Raw genomic sequence first — 12,243 nt, 5'->3', positions numbered from 1 at the left:
CCTTTCCTCCTTGCTCCTTGTTGTTGCTCTTTGACCATGTGGCTGGGAGCCATTTTATCCATCAAGCCAGAGCTACAGGCTTGCATGTGTTCTTTGTTCCCCATGCCTGCTTGCTGCTTATTGTTGTTTTAGCATGTGGCCATTTTGTGCATCTAGCCAGTGTGTCTTTGCCATAAGCTTGCATACAAACATCATTACTTATTGATCATTTGTTTATTTTAAGGTTATATTTTAATTTTCTATTTTAATTTTTTATTCTAATCTTTGATTTAATATTTTTAAATAAATTGTTTAAGTTTTGTATTTTATTTTGTATTTTATTTTTCATTATTTAGGTTTTTTATTTTAATTTTAATGTTAGTTTTTTTTCAATTTCTTGTTTTTTATGTTTTTTATTTTAGTTTTATATTTTAATTTTGTTTTAGTTTTTCATATTAATTTTGCTTAATTCCACAATTTGCCTTGATCCATCCATCCACATCCATTCCTTCATCCATCTATCCACAAAAGGCTATCAGCCACACTACAGGATTTGGTTTCTTTAGGTGTATAATAATTCCATTTTCTCCTGGACACCCTGGCTGCAGAGCACTGCAGACAAATCAGCAGCATAATTAATTTTTGAATGATTATTCCATTTGCCCTGGACCACCTTGCCACCATAGGCTTCTAAGGATTATTTCATTTACCCATACACCTCTTTCGGACTACCCCAGGTGTCTCCCTTAAAAGGTAAAGAGCTATATCTGCATGTTGTGGTGCCTGATTTGAAATTAAATTTAATGGTGTGGTGGTAACGTTTGACTTTACTATGTTTGATTAAATTGGTATTTATTACATAAGTAACCAACCGCACTAAGACTGCATTTGTCCACACTCTTTGAACCTGGAACAATGCCACGTTTCAGTATCTACATGTTTTTCTTGCTTGGTTGCTTTTAGGCATACAAAAGAAGAAACATCACATCATCCACAGTACTGTAAAATAGAAGGCCTTAAAGTTGCTTTGGTCCTCCAAACTCTTCCTCTTGTGCATCCTAGTGCTACTGTCAACTTAGAGCTGAAGATGCCCCAAAGAAAGTTGCTCCCAAGAAGTGGCCAGTGAGAAGAAGCTGCTTTCTACCAGTGGCATGCCAACTGTAACTTTTTTTGGAGACATGTGCCTGCCACACACTGGCCTCTGGGGAAGAACCTGGGAACAGCACTCCAGCATCCACAGCACCATCCCAATCTAAGCCCAAGACCATGCCTGTCAGTGAGGCAGCCACTGCAATCATGGTGATGCCGATGAGCAGTGACATTGAATTGGATTTGTGCCTTTTGCAAAGCAGTACCCCATCATTTCAGGAAAAAGAGCAAAGTGTACAGCAGCCACAGTGAGCAATAGTAGATCTTCCTGAAGTTGGAGCATAACAGGAGGTTGAGCTACCTGTGGAGTAAGAACCTCCTATTTTAGAATCAGTGGCTCCCAGATCTCCTGCAAGAAATAGGAAGGGTACCACTCCAACATCTTTTCTAAGCACCACTTCTGATGACAATGATAGGGACATGGAGAGGACCCCAGCAAAGCCCAGGAGATGCCAGGAGAGGCAAGGGAAACAAAAAGTTCCTGAAAGCCCTAGAATCATGGAAGAGGATGATGATGAGGAGGATGATGCAGATGAGCCTGTCAATGGGGAAGATGGCACAGAGGAGTCGGACTTTATTATTCAACCTGCTCCGAAAGATGTGGCACAGACAGCACTGCCAGCTCCCATATTTGTAAGGCCCCAGTAGAGACCTGCACCAACCCCTATCTCAGTACAACTATGCACTGCAGGATGCAATCAACACACCCACCTACCTCCAGTCCTTCTTCAGGCACTGACAGTGGCCCAATAACAAAGCACTGCTCCCCAGTTTGGGAATTTTTTCCAATTAGAAAACAGGAGCAGAACATTGCGTTATGCTTCATTTGCCACGCAAGTGTTCATTGAGGTAAGTCTGGATGACATTATGGTACAGGAACCCAGACAACTCATATGAGAAAAACATCGCACAGTACTGTGGGAGGAGCACCTTAAAAAATGGCACAATGTGGTTGTAGTGGTGAAGATGAGGAGGGACAGGATACATCAGCTACAACTGGTCAACTCCTGGTGGAAGGTGAGGAAGAAGAGGGTGACATCCTCATCAAGGCAGCCCTGTCCCAGCATTGCACCAGAATCACCTGCAACAGTGACCTGACAATGGCACAGGAAGACTCAGACCCTGATTTATACTTTTTGGTGCAAAACTGCACCAATGCAGATTTGCACCAAAAAGTTTACCACTGACTTGCACCATTTCTGAGCCCCAACCGGGCACCATATTTATGGAATGGTGCAAGCCGGTGAAAAGGGTAGGCTAGTGTAAAAAACAAATTACGTTAGCCGGATGGGGCTGGCGGTATGGAAGAAGGGAGTTTTGCACCAACAAAATGACATTAGGCAAGTTAGAGTTAAAAACAATTACTCTAACCAGATTAGCGTTATTTTGTGATGCAAAACCATCCATACCACATGACTGCTGTCTTAGAAAAGACCAGGGTCATGCCCACCACCCCAATGGCCAGCACAGCAGCACCATTGCACCCAGTTCCATATAGGGGGTCCCACTTCAGGCCCACAATGGCACTTAAAAATAAAAGTACTTACCTCTACGTACCTATTTTTACCTGAGATGAGGTCCCCCATCCTCTGCTGTCCCTCTGGTGTGGGTGGAGGGTCCCTGGGGCCTGGGGCATGGGAAGGGCACCTGTGTGCTTATTCCATGGTGATTCACCATGGAAATAGGGCCACAGGTCCCCTAAAGCCTGCCTTGACCCAGGTGTTAAATAATGGTGCAAAGCAAGCTTTTCATCATTATTTGAACCCTCCTCCCTGTACATGATTTTAGCACGGGGATAAGTATGGCGCTAAGGCCATAGAGTCATTTTTTGCAGGGGAATGCCTACTTTGCATCTCATTGACGCAAAGTAGGTTTCCACATCCCAAAAATTACTTTAACTCCATAAAGGTCTAGCGCCAAAGTATAAATACCGAGTTAGTTTTGCACCAAAATTGCGTAAAAAATAACACATATTCAGTGCATAATGAGTATAAATATTCCCCTCAGAGTCAATTGGCGACACCACAGTATACGGTGACTGCACCACAATGCACATTGAGTCTACCGCCACCTACATCCCAAAAGTCACCTGCTTCGGTTGCCCCACAAAAAAGAAAACCCTGGCTACAACTACGGACATGTTTAGGCAGGAGGGGCCCTATGAGCGCAACCACCCAATGACACATTTGTACAATGGGAAGCTGGTAAAAACTTGAGCACTAGACCTCCTCCCTTTTCCTTCTGTGGAAAAAGTGGGATTCATAGAGTTTATGGCAGTCATGTGCCCAAAATGGAAGCTTCCAAGTCAGACTTGTTTTGCCAGAGTTGCTGTTCCAGCGCTGCATCATGATGTGCTGCAATTGGTTGTACAAACTTTGCAGCAAAGAGTTGTCCACACTATCCACCTAATGACAGACATGTGGACCAGTTGTCAGCCTACTGATTACTTGGGCATCACTGCACACTGGATCTCTTTGGTAGAGGTAAAGCAAAAGCTAGCTACAGGTCTTCACCATGAGGAAATTTTTAAGAACGTTCGGCGGCATGCAACAGTAGCCATGTTCGCCATGAAATCACACACAGCTGCAAGCATCTTGGATGAATTTAATAGCAAGGTGTCTGAATGGCTGCGACCCAGAGGTCCCCGAATTGCATTTGTTGCCACGGACAATGGCAGTAACATAGTCAAAGCCATGGCAGATGGTGACTTCTTCAGGGTCCTCTGTTTGGCACACTGCATCAACCTGGTTGTGCAATATTTTCTCAAAAAAGAAGACATGGAGCCTGATTACGAGTTTGGCGGTCAGATCGCCAGACCGCCATGTTGGCAGTCCTGAAAAGACCGCCACGTCACCGTCCCCCAGACTGCTGTTTTACGCGTTATACAGACAGGACTGCCGACCGCCAAACAAAAAAGGCAGACTGCCAGTGGCACGGCAGCCTGGATATAGACAGTCCAACCTTCAGCGCCGTCAGTGCCACGGCCAACCATCGAGCATATTAATCACATGGTCGCCATGGCGGTCCCCTCGTGGCAGTCAGCCAGTGACAGTCGACCACCGCAGTTGGCGGTCAGCAAGGTAACATTGGATGAATTCAAAAACAAGACGGCTGGCACACATTGGCCAAACTGACACATCCGCAAAGCACACTATTATACACACCCCTTCACAGACCACAATTCTTTGCATTTCCACTGGAAGACAAAGAAGCCCGAGCACCTTTTTTTTGTAGAGCACATACATTAGGTACCCCTTTTTTTCACCATCCCATATAAAATCCTGCACACACTTTTGTCTATTTACACTTTATTGCACCTCTGTTAAGTAAGCCCTTGTCACCCTTTTTTCCCATCATATCACATGTAAAAAATCCCCATTTTTCTGAAGATGAGTTAAGAGTCATGTTGGATGAAATTATAAGAGTAGAGCCACAAATGTTTGAAGGACAAGTCCAGCATACTCCTCTCATTTGGAAAATGGAAATATGGGACAGGATCAATGACATAGTGAATGCTGTAGGCACCACCCTGCATACAAAGGAGGACATTAGGAAGAGGTGAAATGACCTCAGGGTCAAGGTCCATTTCCTAGTCTCCAGGCACCAGCTGCAGGCCAAGAAGACTGGTGGTGGCCTTCCAGGGTCCCATTACAATGCTTTCCTTGGGGGGGAGATCTTAGCCATCCTGCATCATGAGGGCATGACATTAATACATGGGGGAGTGGAGTCTGGTAAGTTACAATACAAAAAATGGCACAAAAATGCAATGTCATGCATGTTCACAGCTCAACTTTTACCACTGTCTTGTTCATGTACCTCACCAACATTCAGTACCATGAGTATGTGAGTAAATACACTATCAATGTGTATCATTGGAACCAACATTACAGCTAACAAGGCCCATCATGAGCCATATGTCCAAATGGGACCTTGAAATCTCAAAATAACAAAAACACATTCCAGGATCCATGGTATGTCCCAAACTAAAAATGTATGCTTACACCTAAAAGCAGCCTGCATACAGATATATTGTACACAACAGTTGTCAAGTGTTGGAGAGTAGAGAGAATGACCTGAATGTAACTCCAAATACCAGCACAGTGCTCACTTGTCTAAAAATCCCTGTTTTTCAGCTCACAAATTAAGTTTACTCACCTGGGGTGATAACATTTGTCGAGTGTGTGTAGTAGAGAAAATGACCGGACTCCAACTCCCAGTAGGCCCTGTTTCTGTAACTTAAACAACAATACCAGTGTTCAGTTCTCCAAAGACCCCTGTTTGTCAACTCCAAAATGAAATTGACTCAGCTGGAGGGTGAGGGGAATAACATTTGCCAGAAGACCCTTCAGTAACTCCAACCAGCAGCCCAGTGTTCACTTGTACTAAGACCCCTGTTTGTCCACTCACAAATGAAGTCTAATCCCCAGGGGAGAAAATTTGTCAAGTGTGTGCAGTAGTGAGAGTGACCTGGCTGCAGTTCCCAGTCTGCCCTGTCTCAGTAACTCCAAATACAATCACAGTGCTCATTTGCCCAAACAAACCCTGTTTGGCAACTCACAAATGAAGTTTAGTCACCTGGGATGATAACATTTGTCAAGTGTGTGTAGCTAGCAGAGAGAGTGACCTGACTGCAACTCCCAGCCGGCCCTGTTTCTGTCCCTCAAACCATCATCCCAGTTTTCACTTATCCAAAGACCATTGTTTGTCAACTCCAAAATGAAATGTATTCAGCTTTGGTCAAATATTTGTCAAATATTGGGTAGTAGAGAGAGTGAGCTGACTGCAACTCCCAGCAGGTCCTGCTTCAGTAACTCCAACTAGCAGCCTAATGGCCACTTATCCAATAACCCCTGTTTGTCAACTCTCAATTGAACTGTAGTCACCCGGGAGGGGTCAAGCACAGATCATGCTCAACTCAGAGATGTGTCTGCCTATCTGCTCCATCTTTACTTGTTATGCCAAGATGAAACTATTGAGGACAGGAATGATACCTTACCCAGTGTGTACAACAAGTATTCCTAAAGCCTCAAGATACATCACCAGATTGGCAGCAGCAGCAGACACATTGACACAGCACTGTGCACGTGATGACTCCTGTTAGATATACATAAAGTCCTCGGTATGCATCCCACTCAACTAGGCCTCCAAATGGTCAAAGCTATATCTTGACTCTTGGTCCTACTAGTAGTAAGATGTCATTTTCAGGTTATCTTCCAAAGTGCAACTGATCTTCCCGTCTCAGCAGCTGCTTGAGTCATATTGGGTTGGCATGCTTCACACATGTTATATTGAATCACCAAAAACCATGGTTACTTGCCACAACTGGATTAACTACAACTAAACTTTGTCCATGGTCTCTACTTATTGTAACACAGAGGCCATGGAACAGACTGCCACTACCCCCCTGGATGAAGCCCTCAGTGATGCCGATACTCCTGGATGCCTGGACGTGGAAGACGGTTCTGGCCCATCTAGGCAACCTGGTCTGATGGCAACATTGAGTGTCAATGTGCCCAAAACATCACCCCCAGCCCTGTTGCTTCAACATCACAGGCAACCATTCACCCCTCCCAACCTGTGTCCCTAGCACAGTGTCCACCATCATTGCCGCTTAGTTCTGGATCCCTAGTTGCAGTTCAACACTTTGGGCAAACAAATTGGAGAGGCACCCTGTGGCAAGGGCAGAGGCCCGTGGGGTGTAGGGGTGCATGGGAGGGATGCTATGGGCCAGCAGGGTGAAGATACTGGGGCTGTTCTTGGCCAGGACACCAACAGCCATGTCTTGGTGGGTCTATCAGGAGTCCCAAGGCGTGTGGGCCAGGTGTTGACCAAACTCCGGGAAATCACGCAGCTGCAGAGGGACATGCATAGGGACATGCTTAAACAGGTGTAAGCCCACAATACCAACATGCCCCCCTTGACAGGGGTGTTGAGGGACATACACACAACCCTGAGCAGGACTTTTAAAAAACAGTCTTCCCCTTCCTTTGGCTCATCAACAGCAGGGCCATCAACACTGGTGCCAGCCACAGGTAGGGAGGCCCTGCCAGAGGAACAACAAGCACAAGATACCCCTGCTATTGTAACAACTGAATCCCCCAGCAAGCAGGAACATCCAGCAAAGAATCCAGGAGATGCAGATGGCAAGACACCCACCATTGCCAGCAATAACCCTCTTCCATAAGGACCTCCTTTGTGTATTACATATTTACTCTGGACTGATCCTGAACCACCTACCAGTTCCAATTGGGAGGAATACTCTGGACTTTGGACTCCCAATGGTGTGGAATCTACTCCAATGATTTAATTCACCTTTACCAACCCCTTCACATTTACATTTTTGTAATGTCACATATATTTTCTGTTAGTCTGAGCTGCACAACCAAAATTATCACCCTTCACTGAATCATTGTCTGCTTATTTTGATTTCATATTTAGCTATGTAGATATGTCAGACCATGTGAACCATACAATGATGATCCAAGGTACTTGTTCAAGATGGGATATGTTGCATGTGCATAGTGTCCATCTGAAGATTATGGGGGTCATTCTGACCTCAGCGGTAAAAGGCACTTACCGCCGGTCAGAAGGCCGCCATAACACCGCCGCGGCCGCGGTAAACCGCCACGGTCATTCTGACCCGCAACCTGCAAACCGCCAAAAACCCGACAACCACAAAAGTCCGCCACACCAAAGGTCAGCGAAAAAATGGCGATGACCAAACCTCCACCGTCACGCCAACAGAAATACGCCCATACCATTCCGACCCACAAATCCACGCGGCGGTCTTTCAAACGCGGTATTCCATTGGCGGTACACACCGCCGCAGTCAAAATACACACACACATAGAAAACTCAGCCACATTGGTCAGTTTGAAACACGCACACCTGATACACATACTAACACCACTCCCACACACCCAACACAATATAAAACACACACCCACATCACCCACAAACCCCTACGACCTGAAATTATTGACGAAGGCTAGAGAGAGAGCACAGAATAGACAATCCCACAACACAGAGGCACACAACACCATCACCCACACAGAATCCACGCACCAAACACCACACACCACCACACGCACCACACTCATCACCACAAACGCCACCCCACACCTCATCCACACCACCCCATGGCACCCCAAAGACACCCCAGGTTCACTGACGCCGAATTCAGGGTCAAGGTGGAGGAAATAGTCTGTGTAGAGCCCCAGCTCTTCGGGGCACAGGTGCAGCACACCACAATTGCCAGGAAGATGGAGCTATGGCAAAGGATAGTGGACAGGGTCAACGCGGTGGGACAGCATCCACGCAATCGGGATAACATAAGGAAGCGCTGGAACGACCTACGGGGGAAGGTGCGTTCCATGGTATCAAGGTACAACATTGCGGTGCAGAAGACTGGCGGCGGACCCCCACCTACTCCCCCAGAATTTACAGCATGGGAGGAGGAAGTCTTGCACATCCTGCATCCTGAGGGCCTTGCAGGAGTAGGCGGAGGAATGGACTCTGGTAAGTCAAATCTTCACTACTGCTTCCCACCCCCACCCCACCTGCATGCCAAATCATACCCCCACCCTCACCCCCATCCCCATCACACCAACTCCTAGCAAAAGGCTCACCATCACAACCCACCCATCCCAACACCAAGCCCTGCATGCGACCACAAAGCATGGACACCCATCACCAAAGCATGCCCACTGCACACACACATCACCCCCACAAGCCACCCTCACAAAAGCCCCCACAAGGGAATGCCTGCACTTGGATACACGGACACCCACCCATCACACGAAATGCCACACACAGAAGCAATAACCATACCATTATACCCCTGCAGGACCCGAACGCCACCACACCGCCACGGAGGGTCCAGAGATGTCCATCCCACCCCCAGAAGAGGCCCCCAGCGATGACAGCAGCTCTGTCTCCCTGGACCCAGATGACCAGCCCGGCCCATCGGGGACCTCTGGACAGTCGGTTCCCCACAGACAGCCACAGGCTACACCAGACCCAACCCCCTCTGGGAACACCAGCACAGCTCCCACCCAGCGGGCCCATGCCTCTGTCTCCTGGACACGTAAATCAGCGGTTTGTCCACCACTACAGGGCACCCAGGTTCACCCACCACCCCAACAACAACAGGGACCTGGGGGCAGTGGTAGTGGGCACACCGTCCAGGGGACAGAGGCCCAGGAACACAGGGGAACTGGGAGGGCTGCTGTGCGACAGGGAGGGGACAGGCCCAGGGAACCGACTCTCCAAGAGGCCCTATCCTCCATCATGGGAGCTTACCACCACTCCCAGGAGACAATGGCGACGGTACTGGCCCGGTTCCAGGAGATCCAGGCACTGCAGGAGGAACGGTACATGGGGTTCAGAGAGGAACTGAGGAACATCGGTTCCGCAATGGGGACCATCGTCGTGGACCTTACCCAGATAGTCACCACATTGCGGGACCATGTGGCACCCCAAAGGGCCCCTGTCACTAGCCCAGGCCAGGAAAAGCCTACCACCTGCGCCGGCGCTAGTGGACAGGAGGCCCCACACAACAACAAGCCACCAGAACCCCACCTCCTGCAGAAGAAGAACCACCCCGCAAGCGGAACCTGAGATCTCACAAGAAGACAGAGTAGGATTGCAAGACCCCCGCCAGCCTAAGATACCCCCTGATGTCATCCCACTGTCCCACATTGTCACCCTGTCCAACCTTTAACTGCCCCTGCTCCATCCTTCCACAGGCATATGGACAATGCACCTGTGCGACTGAGAACTGGACTCTGCCATGGACATTACTCCACCCCCACCCATCACCCTTTTACAATCATGTACCTATATGTAGCACTTAAAATAAATCACTTATTGCACTTAAAATAACAGGAGTCTGCTTGTATTCTTAACAAATATATTACACATAACGGTGCAATAATGTCCAGTTACTTTGTGATGACAACATACCAATTTCAATAAGCTTTAGTCCATTGGCAAACAAAGCTGAAGTCAGGCAGTGGGTCATACAGCTCTGAAAAGGGAAGGGAAAGTCACAAATCAGTTAACAGGAACTGGGGGGAAACACAGACAGTGGAGACGCATGAGGCCTTAAGTAAATGTAAAATGGCGTGGGTGATTCTTACCTGTGTGCTACTGAAAATATTGTTGTATGACTGTATCCCTGTTGTCCGTGTCGTCCCCGTTGTCTTCCTCCTCTTCACTCTCCACAGGCTCCACAGCTGCTACAACACCACCATCTGGACCATCCTCCTGAAGAAAAGGCACCTGGCGTCGCAAAGCAAGATTGTGAAGCATACAGCAGGCCACGATGATATGGCACACCTTCTTTGGTGAGTACATTAGGGATCCACCTGTCATATGGAGGCACCTGAACCTGGCCTTCAGGACCCCGAAGGTCCTTTCTATGTTCCTCCTAGTTCGCCCATGGGCCTCATTGTACCGTTCCTCTGCCCTGGTCCGGGGATTCCTCACTGGGGTCAGTAGCCACGACAGGTTGGGGTAACCAGAGTCACCAATTAGCCACACACGGTGTCTCTGTAGCTGTTCCATCACATAAGGGATGCTGCTATTTCGCATGACATACGCGTCATGCACTGACCCAGGGAACTTGGCATTTACATGGGAGATGTACTGGTCAGCCAAACAGACCACCTGGACATTCATCGAATGATAACTTTTTCTGTTTCTGTACACCTGCTCACTTTCTTTGGGGGGAACCAAAGCCACATGGGTCCCATCAATGGCACCAATGATGTTGGGGATATGTCCAAGGGCATAGAAATCACCCTTCACTGTAGCCAATTCGCCCACCTCAGGGAAAATAATGTAGCTCTGCATGTATTTCATCAGGGCAGACAACACTCTGGACAAAACCTTAGAAAACATAGGCTGAGACGTCCAAGATGATATGGCCACTGTTGTCTGAAAAGACCCACTTGCCAAAAAATGGAGTACTGACAGAACCTGCACCAGAGGGGGAATCCCTGTGGGTTGGCGGATGGGGGACATCTGGTCTGGCTCCAGCTGGGCACATAGTTCATGTATAGTTGCTCTGTCAAGCCTGTATGTAAGTATGATATGTCGTTCTTCCATTGTCGACAGGTCCACCAGCGGTCGGTACACGGGAGGATTCATCCTTCTCCTCGCAAGTCCCAGCGGACGGTGCCTAGGAAGGACAACATGGAGCACAGAGTCAAGCAACCCACAGATTCGTTCACACAGCTTGCACAGTACACGAATCGCTATGCATTGAAAGGCTTCTATGAGTGGCAATGCAAGGCCTAGGCCTGTGTGACGCAGTAGAAATTATGCCATGTGGGCCCTTGAAATGGCGGCTGCCTGACCTGTGAAGTGTGACAGTGGGATGTGATGTCACTGCGCTGGCGTGGCACACCGTGGCGGTAGGCGGTCGAAGACCGCGGCGCAAAGCAGCATTGGTTAACATTGAACCCTATGGGTCTCAGGAGCCAATGACAATGTGCGCCGGCGATCGCGGTACGCACCGCCGCAGTACACACCGCCGCGGGCGTGACCGCCATTTTCTAACTGCTTAATCACTCGAGACCTGATCACCCACAGGAGAGGACCTATACTGCAAGTGCTGCTGTGACCTCGGTCTGGGAGATACAATGGCTGCTGCGACTGGGGAAAGGGCCCCTGCCTTCACTTCCGAAGAATTGGAGAAACTTGTTGATGGGGTCCTCCCCCAGTATGCGCTACTCTACAGTCCTCCAGACCAACAGGTTAGTACACAGGGTGCACGTTGAATGGGCTATGCCTGTGTTGAGTGGGGTGTATGTAAGATGGTGGGGAGGGGAGCGAATGAGGAGTGCAACGCACGAAAGATGAGAGCATGTGCCACATGGCAAGGTTGGGGGGGGAGGGGGCCACTCACATTGACCAGGCAGAAAACTGATGCGATTTCCTTTACCACCCTGTACATGTCATATAGGTCAGCGCCCATCAGAAGATCGACATTTGGCGTGCCATCGCCAAGGACGTCCGGGCCCTGGGGGTCCACAACAGACGGGGCACCCACTGCCGAAAGAGGTGGGAGGACATCCGCCGCGGGACCAGAAAGACTGTCGAGTCTCTGCT

This window comes from Pleurodeles waltl, chromosome 1_2, assembly GCF_031143425.1.
Source record: "Pleurodeles waltl isolate 20211129_DDA chromosome 1_2, aPleWal1.hap1.20221129, whole genome shotgun sequence".
In the NCBI taxonomy this organism is placed as follows: domain Eukaryota; kingdom Metazoa; phylum Chordata; class Amphibia; order Caudata; family Salamandridae; genus Pleurodeles; species Pleurodeles waltl.
Note: the sequence above shows the minus strand (reverse complement) of the source record.